This window comes from Heterodontus francisci, chromosome 1 (genome assembly GCF_036365525.1).
Source record: "Heterodontus francisci isolate sHetFra1 chromosome 1, sHetFra1.hap1, whole genome shotgun sequence".
In the NCBI taxonomy this organism is placed as follows: domain Eukaryota; kingdom Metazoa; phylum Chordata; class Chondrichthyes; order Heterodontiformes; family Heterodontidae; genus Heterodontus; species Heterodontus francisci.
Window position 1 is genome coordinate 86183963 of NC_090371.1, and position 16297 is coordinate 86200259.

General features: G+C 43.9%; 1 protein-coding gene and 1 long non-coding RNA gene across 3 annotated transcripts in view; one reads left to right on the forward strand and one right to left on the reverse strand.

Moving 5' to 3' along the window:
• The window catches only part of LOC137370411 (uncharacterized), a 169963-nt gene extending 155512 nt beyond the window's left edge, over nt 1–14451 (reverse strand). The window contains exon 1 of the long non-coding RNA XR_010975133.1: nt 14413–14451. This is a non-coding gene — a long non-coding RNA (uncharacterized lncRNA). The remainder of the gene's footprint in view (nt 1–14412) is intronic.
• The window catches only part of akr1a1a (aldo-keto reductase family 1, member A1a (aldehyde reductase)), a 60500-nt gene continuing 56082 nt past the window's right edge, over nt 11880–16297 (forward strand). For both annotated transcript variants that reach the window (XM_068032711.1, XM_068032712.1), the window contains exon 1: nt 11880–11987. The gene's annotated coding sequence lies outside the window, so the exon portion shown is untranslated. The remainder of the gene's footprint in view (nt 11988–16297) is intronic.

Genomic DNA, 16297 nt, shown 5'->3' on the forward strand with positions numbered 1-16297 from the left:
GTAACGCTTTGCTCCACCCGGGGAAAAAGTTTCTGACTGTCTACCCTATCTATTCCCCTGATCATCTTATAAGCCTCTATCATGTCACCCCTCATCCTTCTCCTTTCTAATGAGAAGAGGCCTAGAATGTTCAGCCTTTCCTCGTAAGACTTATTCTCCATTCCAGGCAACATCCTGGTAAATCTCCTCTGCACCCTCTCCAAGGCTTCCACATCCTTCCTAAAATGAGGCGACCAGAACTGCACACAGTACTCCAAATGAGGCCTTACCAAGGTCCTGTACAGCTGCATCATCACCTCACGGCTCTTAAATTCAATCCCTCTGCTAATGAACGCTAACACCCCATATGCCTTCTTCACAGCCCTATCCACTTGAGTTGCAACTTTCAATGATCTATGCACATAGACCCCAAGGTCTCTCTGCTCCTCCACATGCCCAAGAACCCTACCGTTAACCCAGTATTTTGCATTCATGTTTGTCCTTCCAAAATGGACGACCTCACACTTTTCAGGGTTAAACTCCATCTGCCACTTTTCAGCCCAGCACTGCAACCTATCCAAGTCCCTTTGCAGACGACAATAGCCCTCCTCGGTATCCACAACTCCACCAACCTTTGTATCATCTGCAAATTTACTGACCCACCCTTCGACTTCCTCATCCAAGTCGTTAATAAAAATCACAAACAGGAGAGGACCCAGAACTGATCCCTGCGGCACGCCACTGGTAACTGGGCTCCAGGCTGAGTATTTACCATCTAAGACCACTCTCTGCCTTCTATCAGTTAGCCAATTCTTAATCCAACTGGCCACATTCCCCACTATCCCATGCCTCCTGACTTTCTCCATAAGTCTACCATGGGGGACCTTATCAAATGCCTTACTAAAATCCATGTACACCACATCCACTGGTTTACCCTCATCCACTTGCTTGGTCACCTGCTCAAAGAATTCAATCAGGCTTGTGAGGCAAGACCTACCCCTCACAAAACCGTGCTGACTGTCCCGAATCAAGCAGTGTCTTTCCAGATGCTCAGAAATCCTATCCCTCAGCACCTTTTCCATCAACTTGCCTACCACCGAAGTAAGACTAACTGGCCTGTAATTCCCAGGGTTGTTCCTATTCCCTTTCTTGAACAGGGGCACAACATTTGCCACCCTCCAATCACCTGGTACCACCCCCGTCAGCAGAGAAGATGAAAAGATCATTGCCAGCGGCTCTGCAATTTCATCCCTTGCTTCCCATAACATCCTTGGATATACCCCGTCAGGCCCGGGAGACTTGTCTATCTTCAAGTTATTCAAAAACCCCAACACATCTTCCCTCCTAACGAGCACTTCCTCGAGCTTACCAATCTGTTTCACACCGTCCTCTTCAGTAATACACCCCTTCTCATTCGTAAATACCGAAGAGAAGTACTCATTCAAAACCTCACTTATCTCTTCCGGCTCAACACACAGTCTCCCGCTATTGTCCTTGACCGGACCTATGGTCCCCCTAGTCATCCTCATATTTCTGACATACGCGTAAAAGGCCTTGGGGTTTTCTTTTATCCTACCCGCCAAGCATTTTTCATGCCCTCTCTTAGCTCTCCTAATCCCTTTCTTCAGATCCTTCCTGGCCATCTTGTATCCCTCCAGAGCTATGCCTGTGCCCTTTTTCCTCAACTTTATATACGCATCCTTCTTCTTCCTAACAAGACTCTCAACCTCTCTTGTCAACCACGGTTCCCTCACATGACCATCCCTTCCCTGTCTGACAGGGACATGCTTATCAATGGCCCCTACTATCTGCTCCTTGAAAAAGTTCCACATTTCGACCGTGCCCTTCCCTGCCAGCATATGCTCCCAACTTATGCTCCTCAGTTCCTGCCTGACAGCATCATATCTACCCTTCCCCCAATTGTAAACCTTGCCCTGTTGCACATACCTATCCCTCTCCATTACCACAGTGAATGCTACAGAATTGTGATCACTATCTCCAAAGTGCTCGCCCACCAACAGCTCTATCACTTGCCCTGGTTCATTACCTAGTACCAAATCCAATATTGCCTCCCCTCTGGTCGGGCAGTCTACATACTGAGTCAGAAAAGCTTCCTGGACATACTGCACAAACACTACCCCATCCAAACTATTCGATCTAAAGAGTTGCCAATCAATATTTGGGAAGTTGAAATCCCCCATAATTACTACCCTGTGACTTCTGCTCCTTTCCAAAATCTGTTTCCCAATCTGCTCTTCCACCTCCCTGCTGCTATTGGGGGGCCTATAGAAAACTCCCATCAAGGTGACTGCTCCTTTCCTGTTCCTGACCTCAACCCACAGTGCCTCAGTCGGCAGATCCTCCTCGAAAATTCTTTCAGCAGTTGTTACACTATTTCTAACTAACAATGCCACCCCCCCACCTCTTTTACCACCATTCCTAATCTTATGAAAACATCTATAACCAGGTACCTCCAAAAACCATTCCTCCCCCTCACCTATCCACGTTTCAGTGATGGCCACAACATCGTAGTCCCAAGTGCCCATCCACGCCTTCAATTCACTCACCTTATTCCTGATGCTTCTTGCGTTGAAGTATACGCACTTTAACCCTTCTCCGTGCCCATCTGTCCTCTGTGACAGTGCTACCTTCCCCAATACCTCACTACACTCTTTGTCTTTCTGAGTGGACCCACTGGTCCCTGGATTACAAGTCCGGTTCCCATCCCCCTCCCAAACTAGTTTAAACCCTCCCGAACAGTACTAGCAAACCTCCCTCCCAGGATATTGGTGCCCCTCTGGTTCAGATGCAGCCCGTCCTGTTTGAACAGGTCCCATCTTCCCCAGAATGCAGTCCAATTATCCAAGAACTGGAAGCCCTCCCTCCTACACCATTCCTGCAGCCACGTGTTCAGCTGTGCTCTCTCCCTATTCCTAGCCTCACTATCACATGGCGCCGGCAACAAACCAGAGATAACAACTCTGTCCGTCCGAGCTTTCAGCTTCCAGCCTAACTCCCTAAACTCACTTCTAACATCTGTGCCACCCTTCCTTCCTACGTCGTTGGTGCCAATGTGCACCACGACCTCTGGCTGCTCCCCCTCCCCTTTAAGGATCCTGAAGACGCGATCACAAACATCACGGACCCTGGCACCAGGGAGGCAACAAACCATCCGTGCGTCTCGCCTGCGCCCACAGAACCGCCTGTCCGTACTCCTCACCATCGAGTCCCCGATGACTAGTGCTCTCCCATTCTCCCTCCTTCCCTTCTGAGCCACAGTGCAGGACCCCGTGCCAGAGGCCCGGTCACTGCAGCCTGCCCCCGATAGGCCGTCCCCCCCAACAGTATCTAAAACTGTATACTTGTTGTTGAGGGGAACGACCACAGGAGATCCCTGCACTGACCTCTTCCCACCTCTAACTGTTACCCAGCTGCCTTTGATTTGTGGAGTAACGACCTCCGTGTAGCTTCTATCTATCAACCCCTCAGCTTCCCGAATGATCCTCAGTTCATCCAGCTCCAGCTCCAATTCCCTAACACGGTCTGACAGGAGCTGGAGACGGATGCACTTCCAGCAGGTGAAGTCGGCAGGGCCACCGGAGGTTCCCCTCACCTCGAACATTCTGCAGGAGGAGCAATACACTACACTGGCTGCTTTTATTTTTATACTTTTATTTTTCATGTGTCTACTCGGATCTTTGCCTCAATTTAGTGACAAGTTTTTCTTTTTCTGCCCCTTGTGTGCGCATGCCACTCCATACATCAAACGAATAAAATTAATATTGTAAGTTGAAGTTCCTCTGTATCCACATATGCATTGAACTGTCCAGATTTTTTGTGGCTTTCTCATTAGTGCTGAAAGTAGGTATTGAAAAGAAAGAAAATGAGATGTATATACTGCTTTATTGTTGGTTGGTTGGCTGGATCCTTCCATCTATGAAAGATGATGGACACACAGCAAACAATCCATGCCTGGATTAATGATCTGGAGACCATTCAAATCCCACACAAGAGCTTGGCAATTCAAATTCAATTAATTAAATAAAATTTGCATTAAAAAGCTTGTATTAGTAAGGGTGACCATGAAATTACCACATTGTCATAAAAATCAACAAGTTTGCTGATGTCCTTTAAGGAAGGAAATTGCTGTCCTTACCTGATCTGGTCTATCTGTGACTCCAGATCCACGGCAATGTGGTTAACTCTTAAATGCCCTCTGAAATGGCCAACAAGCCACTCAGTTGTATTGAAAAAGGCAGCTCACCACCACCAGCTGGAAGCCAGATAGGGATGAACAATATATGCTGGCCTTACCAGCAATTGCCCACATCCCCTAAATGAATAAAAAAAGGGATATCATGCAATGACATAAGAATTAGGGGAACTGTAAGGTACCCTATTCTTACATATATAGAGTATGTTTAGGGTGGCGCAGTGGTTAGCACAGCGGGCTCACAGCTCCAGCGACCCGGGTTCAATTCTGGGTACTGCCGGTGTGGAGTTTGCAAGTTCTCCCTGTCTCTGCGTGGGTTTTCGCCGGGTGCTCTGGTTTCCTCCCACAGCCAAAGACTTGCAGGTTGATAGGTAAATTGGCCATTATAAATTGCCCCTAGTATAGTTAGGTGGTAGGGAAATATAGGGACAGGTGGGGATGTGGTAGGAATATGGGATTAGTGTAGGATTAGTATAAATGGGTGGTTGATGTTCGGCACAGACTCGGTGGGCCAAAGGGCCTGTTTCAGTGCTGTATCTCTAAATAAAAATAAATAAATATATGGAGAGTCTAGAACTTGGGATCATTGTTTCAGGATAAGGAATCAGCCATTTAACACTTAAGAGAGTTGTGAATCTATGAAATTCTCTACCCCAGGGGACTGTGGATACTCAGTCGATGAATGTGCTCACAACTGAGATTGATACATTTTTGGCACAAAGGGAATCAAGGGATATGGGGATAAGGTGGGAAAGTGGAATTGATGTAGAAGTTCAGCTATGATCTTATGAATGGTGGAGCAGGCTTGATGGGTCATATGGCCTATTCCTGTCCTTATTTCTTATGTTCTTGTATTTAGGTAGGATTAGGATTTAGTTTAATCCCACTTTATTAAAGTTTTTGGTTTCTTTTGCTTTTAGATAATATAAGATATTATAGATAGGTTGATAAAGTTGGTTGATGGATAGGATTTGAATTTGAAGCTCAGTGCAGGCTTGAATAGGAGGTTGCAAACTATTTGGTTCAGTCTGGTTGAACAGCCACGGAGGGTGAAGGAGTCAATATAAAATGTACAAAGTTTTTGGTGGGAGTCATGCAAGAATGCTTCAGTCTAATCAGTGTTCAGCTGGAGGGAGCTGCACCTCAATTATGACTTGATAGCAAACGAACAATCTGACAATACAGATGTAGTGGTAAAATAGAACTAATCACGTGATTCGATAATGCCACTAAGGGAAAACGTGTAAATTAGGAAAAAGGATTCAGAATGGAACCTTGAGGTAGTCCAAAGGTGACTGTGGGTGGCATAAAGAAAAGAACAAGGACAGTAGATGCATGGGAACACCACCACCTGCAAGGTCCCATCCAAGCCCCACACCATTCTGACTTGGAACTATATCGCCGTTCCTTCACTGTTGCTGGTCAAAATCCTGGAACCCCCCTGCCTAACAGCACTGCAGAAGACCTACACCCCAAGGATTGCAACAATTCATGAAGGCGGTTCACCACCATCTTTTCAAAGGCCATAACTGCTGGCCTAGCCAACAACACCCACATCCTATGAACCAATACAAATAATTAAAAAAGGATATACTTGCATTGGAAACGGTACAACGAAGGTTTACTAAGTTGGGCCCTGGGATGAGGGGGTTGTCCTATGATGAGACGCTGAGTAAATTGGGCCTATGTTCTCTGGAGTATAGAAGAATGAGATGCGATTTTATTGAAACATACAAGATTCTGAAGGGGCTGGATAGGGTAGACTCAGAGATTGTTTCCGCTGGTCGAGGAATCTAAAACACCGGGCACAATCTCGGGATAAGGGGCCGATCATTTAGGATTGAGATGAGGAAAAATTACTTCACTCATAGGGTTGTGAATCTTTGGAATTCTCTACCCCAGAGGGTTGTGGATGCTCCATTGTTGCATACAGTTAAGGCTGGGATAGACAAATCTTTGGTCTCAGGGAATCGAGGGATACGGCGAGCAGGCGGGAAAGTGGAATTGAAGCCTAAGATCTTCGATGATCGTATTGAATGGTGGAGCAGGCTCAATGGGCCACATGGTCTACTCCTGCTCCTATTTCTTGTGTTCTTAAGAGTTTTTATGCAGGGTTAGTAAGTACAAGAAGGCAGAGAATTCTGAGGAAATGTGACAAAGAATTAAGGTGAAGGTCAAAATCACATGATAAGTTGCTCAGTGCAACAAAAAAAAAGTACGAATGAAGGCAATCTTAAGTTAGAAATCACCATGGAATGTGAGAAGGGAGTAAGTGAAGAGAACTTTAAAGGAGAAATGAAAAAAAGTAGCTTTCAAACAAGAAAGAAGTGTCAGAAATGGGGATGAGATTCAACGGTGAGTCACAATGGTTTGGCTGAGAGACACAATGAAATGTGTAGCTGGGTGAAGTGGCTTCACTGAGGAAGAAAAGATTTTTGTCAAACCACAGATATTGGTAGTCTCATTCAAGATGCGATTCTGGATAATGGGGACATATTTTCTGGAAGCGGTCAGGAATGGCTGATGATTGGAGGTCCTGTTCAGGAGTTGGATAGGAGGTTGGAAGAGGTAAGGTGAGGAAACTGGACAAAGAGTTTGGCAGGGAAAGAAGGGGAAGTAATTGGGTTTACTGCTGTGGGTGCAGAGTGTAGAAGAACCATTTGGCCCATCGAGTCCATGCTGACTCTGTAGAGCAAGCCATTCAGTCCTATTCCCCCATTGTCCTGTAAGTTTATTTCCCTCAAGTCCCCATCTAATTTTCTTTTGAAATCGATAGTTTCCCTTCCACCGTCCCCATAGACAGCGAGTTCTAGGTCATTACCACCCGCTGCGTAAAAAAGCTCTTTCTCGCATCCCTCCTGCATCTCTTGCCACAACTTTAAATCTGTTTTCCCCAGTCCTTGTACTATCAGCTAATGGGAATAGCTTTTCTTTGTCTACCTCATCTAAACCAGTCATAATCTTGTATACCTCTATCAAATCTCCCCTCAATCGCCTTTGCTTCACTGAGAACAATCCCAGCTTCTCCATCGTGTTTCCATGCATCTACTGCCCTTGTCCTTCTATGTGGTAGAGGTTGTGGGTTTGGAAGGTGCTGTCAAAGGAACCTTGGTGAATTGCTGCAGTGCATCTTGTAGATGGTACACACTGCTGCCATTGTGCATAGGTGGTGAAGGGGGTGCCTGTCAAGTTGGCTGCTTTGTCCTGGATGGTGTCGAGCATCTTGAGTGTTGTTGAAGTTGCACCAACCAAACAAGTGGAGAGTATTACATCACACTCCTGACTTGCCACTTGTCTTCCATTCTGCTGGTCAATCTATGTCCTGTTGCAATCTAGTGGTATCATCCCCACTGTTCCAAGTTTGGTATCATCGGCAAGTTTTGAAATTTTACTCTCTATTCCAATATCCAAGAATGTGTATTGTCATGCAGGCCCCCACCTGCCAAGAATGAGCGCAAGTTATTTTGTCATATAAACATTAAAACTTAAAATTGCTGCTGGGAAGACAAGAGGGCCTATCACAATGAATTGCCAGGCCCCTCACCAGAAAGACGCTTTTTGCATACTGGCAGACCGTGTTGGAACAAAGTAACCAGTCCCTGCTTCTCCAACACAAAGAAGACGTGGTCAGGCCAGTTTAGTCACATGACTAACTGGCCGTTTGAATTTGAACTTGCGACAGAGTATTTGAAACTCAGAAAACTCTTTGCTCCTGGACTGAAAAGACCTCTCTCCTGTCTGCTCTCATCTCGCTCTCTCCAGCTTCGGAAACCACGGAGGATCTATGAACCCCAAGAGAGAAAAGTCTCCTACAGTGAACAAGGTTTAAGAAGAATACTGGCCCCCAACGAAATGTAAAACTACCTACAATTGAGGACTGCAGCGAGTATGAAGCACAGTAAAAAAAAAAATCCTCATCAGAGATTGCCTCAAACCTCTCCATTTTATTTTTCTTTTGCTCTTTTCTGTTCCTATTTGCATATGCGTATCGCGTTTGCATGCTAGCATGGGGCACGGCGTATATCTGTAGGCGTTAACGGAATTAGAGTTTAAGTTTTAATAAATTTCACCTTTCTTTAAACCTAAGAAAGCCTGTTTATGTTCATTTCTTTGCCTTATAATTGGAAAGTGGCGAACAAGGATTCACCAAAGGGGTAGCGCAAAACGCAGTGTTTAAAAAAAAAAAAAAAAAATCCCTGTTACAATAAGACCAGGTGAAGACACCCCTAGACACCTATCTCACCTGGTCGTAACAGTATCAAGAAAAGCGGTGGTCCTAGCACTGACCCTTGGGGAACCCTTAAGTTACTGTAAACTGCTCAGTGAAATGGCACATGCCTGTTCACATTCTCTTAGCCTTCAAATAAGAGAAGATTGATCACTGTTCAGACCACATGTCATAGGCTACCACCTGAAAATCAGTTTTATTGAAGAAACAAGAAATCAAACTGTATTAAAAGATTAACACAGCAGATTTCACTAACATGCATTATTCAAATAAAACAATGCAAAGAAGAAATTGCATTTATATAGTGCCTTTCACAGCTTCAGGGTGTCCCAAAGTCCTTTACAACTAATGAAGTACTTTTGAACTATATTCCCTGTTGTAGTGTAGGAAGCAATACACAACTCTCGTAATAATACACGAGTGATTATATGGCACTCAACAATGAAAAACACTCGTGAAGGCACAAGCCCACAGTTCAGTGTTTCCTGAGATGCAATCTCTGCAAGCATCAATCCACAAATGACTGCCAGATCATGAAATCAGTCCTCCTGGACCAGTGTCCATACAAAAGTCTTGTGTGCAAGATTTAGAAGCTTTTGCATGTGCACTTCTGCACAGGCTGTAGTACAATAAAAACTTGAAGAATTGATGAATTGGCATAAGTCTTCCAAGTTTTTTTTTTATTCGTTCACGGGATATGGGCTTTGCTGGCTAGGCCAGCGTTTTTGCCCATCCCTAATTGCCCTTGAGAAGGCGGTGGTGAGCTGCCTTCTTCAGTCACTGCATATGGGATAGGTACACCCACAGTGCTGCGAGGAAGGGAATTCCAGGATTTTGACCCAGCGACAGTGAATGAATGGTGATATAGTTCCAAGTCAGGATGGTGTGTGGCTTGGAGGGGAACTTGCAGGTGGTGGTGTTCCCATGCATCTGCTGCTCTTGTCTTTCTAGGTGGTACAGGTTACAGGTTTGGAAGATGCTGTCTAAGGAGCCTTGGTGTGTTGCTGCAGTGCATTTTGTGGATGGCACACACTGCTGCCACTGTGCGATGGTGGTGGAGGGAGTGAATGTTTATGGATGGGGTGCCAAGCAAGCGGGCTGCTTTGTCCTGGATGGTGTCAAGCTTCTTGAGTGTTGTTGGAGCTGCACCCATCCAGGCAAACTCCCGACTTGTGCCTTGTAGGTGGTGGACAGGCTTTGGGAATCAGGACGTGAGTTACTCGTCACAGGTTTCCTCGCCTCTGACCTCTTGTAGCCACGGTATTTATATGGCTGCTGCAGTTCAGATTCTGGTCAATTGTAACCCCCAGGATGTTGATAGTGGGGGATTCAGCGATGGTAATGCCATTGTATATCAAGGAGGGACAGTTAGATTCTCTCTTTTTGGAGATGATCATTGCCTGGCACTTGTGTGGTGCGAATGTTACTTGCCACTTATTACCCAAGCCTGGATATTGTCTAGGTCTTGCAGGATATCTGCATGGACTGCTTCAGTATCTGAGGAGTTGCAAATGGTGCTGAACATTGTGCAATCATGAGCCAACATCCCCACTTCTGACCTTATGATTGAAGGAAGGTCATTGATGAAACAGCTGAAGATGGATGGGCCTAGGACACTACCCTGAGGAACTCCTGCAGTGATGTCCTGGAGCTCAGATGATTGATCACCAACAACCATAACCATCTTTCTTTGCACTAGGTACAACTCCAACCAGCGGAGAGTTTTCCCCCTGATTCCCATTGACTGCAGTTTTGCTAGGGCTCCTTGATGCTGTACTCGGTCAAATGCTGCCTTGATGTCAAGGGCAGTCGCTCTTACCTCACCTCTGGAGTTCAGCTCTTTTGTCCATGTTTGAACCAAGGTTATAATGAGGTCAGGAGCTGAGTGGCCCTGACGGATCTCAAACCAAGTATTACTGAGCAGGTTATTGTTAAGCAAGTGCTGCTTGATAGCACTGTCGACAACACCTTCCATCACTTTACTGATGATCAAGAGTAGACTGATGGGGCAGTAGTTGGCCAGGTTGGATTTGTCCTGCTTTTTGTGTACAGGACATACCTAGCAATTTTCCACATTGCCAGGTAGATGCCAGTGTTGTAGTTGTACTGAAACAGCTTGGCTAGGGGCGCGGCAAGTTCTGGAGCACAGGTCTTCAGTACTATTGCCAGAATCTTGTCAGAGCTCATAGCTTTTGTATCCAGTGCCCTTAGTTGTTTCTTGATATCACGTGGAGTGAATCGAATTGGCTGAAGACTGGGATCTGTAATGCTGGGGACTTCAGGAGAAGATTGAGATGGATGAAGACTGTTGTAAATGCTTTAGCCTTATCTTTCGCACTGATGTGGAAAGTCATGGAGGACGGGAATATTTGTAGAACCATCTCCTCCAGTTAGTTGTTTAATTGTCCACCACCATTCACGACTGGATGTGGCAGGACTGCAGAGCTTAGCTCTGATTCATTGGTTGTGGGATCGCTTAGCTCTGTTTATCACATGCTGCTTATGCTGTTTGGCATGCATGTAGTCCTGGGTTGTAGCCTCCCCTGTTTGACACCTCTGTTTAAGGTATGCCTGGTGGTGCTCCTGGTATGCCCTCCTGCACTCTTCATTGAGCCAGGCTTGATCCCCCGGCTTGATGGTAATGGTAGAGTGGAGGATATGCCAGGCCATGAGGTTACAGATTGTGGTTGGATACAATTCTGTTGCTCATGGCCCACAGCTCCTCATGGATGCCTAGATTTTGGTTGCTAGGTCTGTTCAAATCTATCCCATTTAGCACAGTGGTAGTGCCACACAACATGATGGAGGGTATCCTCAATGTGAAGTACATTTCATTGTCTGAGCTAGGGGCTGTCAATCAGCATCTTGTGTGACATGCTTCTACTACAAGAACTAGTTACTTGAGTTCAAGACAGGCAGTGGGTTGGGCAGCCAACAAGCAGAAGATACAAAGACACACGTCTGGCTTTTATACAGAACAAAGGTGACTCCGATAGCTCAGCCCTATGCATCTGTAGCCTCCGGGTCTGTGATATCTGCAATAGGCCTGAACAAACAATTGAAACAGTTATGGTGATTGTTAGGGCAGATGGCTACAAACAAAGGGCAGACAGACCCCTGTGTCATAGCATAACGAATTGGATTCTGTCCAAACCCAGATAACTCAGGGCTTTAGTTAGTGAAATTGAAAGGGGATATTTTTACTTACTTGACCTGCAGTCACTACCAGAATCCCATGCATAGATTTTAAAATATAATATTTCTTGAAAATTGACACCATACCATTTCCAGCAGAGAAGCTGGGCAGGCAACTTTCTCCCTCACCATAGTGGCTGCTCTGGACCAGCTGGTAGGATTATGCAAGTGTGATCGAGTGTGGTTAGGTTTAAACTCTAATCTTTTTACTAATTCTGTTATTTACGTACCTAACAGGTTTAATTAATGGTCATCAATTATTTACCAAAGTATAAAGTCTTTGAGCAGAAGCAAATAATCAGCACAAAGCAGCTGACAATTGTGTACTCCAGACAAGCTGTCCACCAGTCTCAGCGTTTTCTGCAACAATAAGTAAGTACTCGAATATTCAAGTTAGCAAAATGAAAAGAGCAAATGCTTAAAATTACAAGATTCTAAATATTAGCAATGGTGTCAGTTGTTGGAAATGTACAAAGAATTTGTCATTAAAGGTGTGTTTTCTAACTAGTTTGTTTTGGAACCTATGATGAGCAGACTCAAGATTTAACAAAATGAAATACAGTGACACACACCATATTCATTCATCCTTGTGATGTCTTTGGCATCTCTTTGGATGGCCATGTTATGGATGATATTGCTGTAATTTTGCCTCACATTGTAATGTCGTATTATGCTCCTGTATAGCACCTTGGGACCTTTGCTGCATAAAAGATGCCATATAAATGGAAGTTGTTGTTGTAAAATGCATTCTGAATGATTCACCAGGCACGGTAGTGTAATGTTTGTTACTGGACTCGTAATCCAGAGGCCTGGATCAAAGTTTCCTCTAAACTGCACAGCTGTGCAGTCACCCAGAAGTTCCTGCGCCGGCTGCGCACACATCAACCTCTTCAAGTTACCGCAGGTACGCAGCCGTGTAAAAAAAAAATTAAAGGGCCCACAAAGTTAATCAAAGCACCTGCACGCTGCAAAATAAAAAGTTAGAGGCTATGTTGGCCTGTCCTAATAATCCAGAGACATGATTTTAAATCCCACTATGGCCGCTGGGGAATTTAAATTCAGTTAATTAAAGACATCTGAACTAAAACACTAGTATCAGTAATGGTGACCATGTAACTACCAGATTGTCAGAAACCCCATCTAATATCCTTTAGAGAAGGAAATTTGGTGTCCTTACGTAGTCTGGCCAAATGTGACTCCAGACTTGTCAACAATGTGCTTGACTCTTAGCTACCTGAAATGTCCTAGCAAACCATCTAGTTGTTAAGGCAGCAGCTCACCACCACCTTCTCCAAGGGCAGTTAGGGATGGTCAATAAATACTGGTATTCCCAGCAATACCCACATCACGTGAATGAATTTTTTTTTAAAAATGAATTCAGGCAACAATCACTCTGTTTTAGTAGACCAAAGTGAACAGACATTTGTCAACCCAGTTTTATTTGTAATCTACTGTATGTGCTGATTACAGACCTATATTTGCAGCCATTTTTATAAGCTGTACTCCAAATGCCCCCAAAATAAACTTTACAGTCAATCACAATTGTTCAAATATAGCCAAGAGAAATGGTTAAGAGTGAATACTTCCATGAATTGTGCATTTATGAAGGATCTTTTTCCTCATCATAAATCACCTGAACATTGCTAGAATTGAATACTTTCCTGCTGAAGTAAACCATGTGCACAGTTTAGGACATTGATGACCCTTGGGAAGCAAAAATAGAACAGAACTGTGAGCTTCTATCTATCTGCTTCTTGATAAAAATGCATTAGGATTCTTTCTGTCCAGAGCAGTAGTTCTGTGTTTTTGTTACACAGATGGGTGCCCTTAGTTGATCCCCACCAACTGTTTGGAGTTAATGGCAAAAATGACCAGAGTAGCATCATCAGTTCGATGAATTGTGGTCCCAGTTACTGAAGTGATTATAAAATCAACAGCTAGCATTTCACAATTCTTGATGATTGCCTTCTTAACATCAATTTTCTCAAGCATTGTTTGCTATAGGAATGTTTTCTCTGTACATCTTCTCCCTGGGACAATGTATTCTGAAGGTTTATTCCCTGTGTACACATATCTCTTATTCATCTAATTTCTTGTATAACTGATAACAGCTGCAATAGCTGACAAAAGCCATAGTTGACTGGGTCATGCAGGGTTTCATGAATGCTTTGTCCTACAAGTGATAGCTTACAACAAGCTGTATGTATGTCAGTTTTATGTGACACAGACCTCTTTAATTGGGTCCGTGTGCCGGATAAGGCCTTAATAGGAGCTTTGCCAGAAGCTTCATAAAAACATTTCCAGCAGCTGAAACACATAGGAAACTTTAAACCTTGGTAACTTGTCAACAGCAAACAACTGTTTCACTGCATGTGCCATTGCATTTTCCAAGTACCTTTAGGTCATCAGAAATATCTACAACAGAATGTCTCCTGTCCAACACCAGCCCCCCTTTCCAAACTGAAACTTGATAAATCACAAGCAAAACAGAGTAAAAGCATAGCTAAGCAGGAAAGCAAATGACATGTAAATTGAGAAAAATAAACTGAATTTGATAAATAATTTGATTAACTTCAGATTGCTAAATTTGCTTTTCTCATTCCCTCTCCATTATTTCAACTAACGAATGCATCTCCCATCTTCCCAAGTCTCCAGTTAAAATTAGGAAATACTCGAGCATTTCTGGCTAAATATAACACAAATTATAAAGTCTTCCATCTGGGAAATGAGCAAAATCGTCACTAAGATTAATCAAGATTTTTAGAAATTTTCAATAGCCATTTTATGAGTTTCCAACCTGGCTGATTCACAGCTTTGCTTCGCAACCATCTTTAACTCAACCATGACAAATGGCAGAACAAAGTCCTGCAGAGTTAGTTATTTTATGTCCTTTGTCAGCTAACTCCTGTGAAAAACAAGAATCCTAGTATATATGAGAGCACTGCCAACTCCAGGGCTTAAGCATGTAATCTAGGCTGATACTCCATGCAGTACAAAGAGGGTGTAGTTGGAGGTGCAGTCTTTCAGATGTTAGGCTGAAGCCCTGTCTGCTTCTTCCAGCGATTCAGGTGGATGTGAAAGGACTCGTAGAACTATTTTTTAAAAAAGTAAACTGTGTGTTGGCCAACTTTCATCGCTCAGCCAATACTACCAAAAGAACTCCTAACTGTTCACTTATTTCATATGGAATCTTGTTGTGTGGGAAAATAGCTGTCATTCTTGCCTAGATAAAATACTCATGCTTGTTTCAAATCCCTCCACGGCCTTCCCCCTCCCTTTCTCTTTAACCTCCTTCGGTCGTACAATCTTCGAAGGTCTCTGTGCTGTTCCAGTTCTGGTCTCTCGTGCATCCCTGTTTTTCTTCACTCCACCATTGGCGGTCATGCCTGCAGCTGCTTAGGCCCAAAGATCTGGAATTCCATTCTTCAACCTCTCTACCTTTTTCTCCTCCTTTAAGACTAGAGTGGCCATTTGTCCAGCTTTATACTGGACAGTCCGGTTTTCAGGTGGTCAGTCCTCTGTCCTGTACCCAATCTGAACCAGACACCTTATTGTCCGGGACTTTTATTTTCAAGCACCCAGCCTCTAGGGAAGCATCTAAAATCAAAGTTATTGGTCTTGCCTGAGCCTGTAAAAGCCTGGACCGGGACACTGTAGCGGCCCCACAAAGGTCCTATCGGGTCTATCCATTTGTGTGTACTTATGACACCCGCACGCTACTTCGCTTGCGCCATGATTAACGTGGGCGTGGAGCAACACCGATCCACATTGCTCTGCGTAGCTGCCATGTGGAGAGACACAACAGCAGGCAGGTCCTGATTAAAAGCATCACTCCAATTTTTTGTTTAACCTGCTTTGGATCTTACAAGATTCATTATAAACTGGACATGTACGAGTTCCCCAAGTTTAGCTCACTGTAAGACACTGGGTTCATTATGCAAGGTATTCTCACTCATTTGAGCAAAAGGTTCAAATCAATAGTTATTATTTATTTACTTTTATACAAATATGTGGGCAAATGCGTGTGTGCATGGGGTTTGGCAGGAGTGTCCAGTATTCTTGAGATCTGTCACTGGCCATCCTATTTAAAATAGTTCTTAAAACCTACCTCTTTGATCAAGCTTTTGGCCATCTGACCTAAATTTTATTTGATAATGCTCCTGGGATGTTTTACTGTGTTAAAGGTGGTATATAAATGAAAGTTGTTGCTGGTCACTGTATTTCAAAGTAATCAGTTGTATGCAAAGGTCTTTGAGATGTTTGATATGATAATCTGCCTTATAAATAAAAACCTACTTTTTCATCTAATAAGCCGATAGCTTTTTTGTTAATTTATGACTTTTGACATCACTTTAACCCTCCACAAAAATCTTATTGGATGCTCAGAATTATTCTTTAACCAAGTGTAAAAATGCAAGCATGCCATGTTAGTTCCAAAGTACTGTTTGGGTTAATGGCCACAAAACAGCAAAGATCATCATGGAAATTGGGCCTTCTGTTCCCAGAAAATGCAGTTCAGCATTGCATTATGAGCTTCAGTAGAACATCGGGCAGTAAATATCAGTAGCAACAGAAGAGAAATGTGTACTTGCCATGGGATTTAGTACACCAGGGATCATTTCATCAGGAGGTGAAAAGGCAAACATAACAGCCATTTTGCACCCAATGTCCTTACCTGGTCT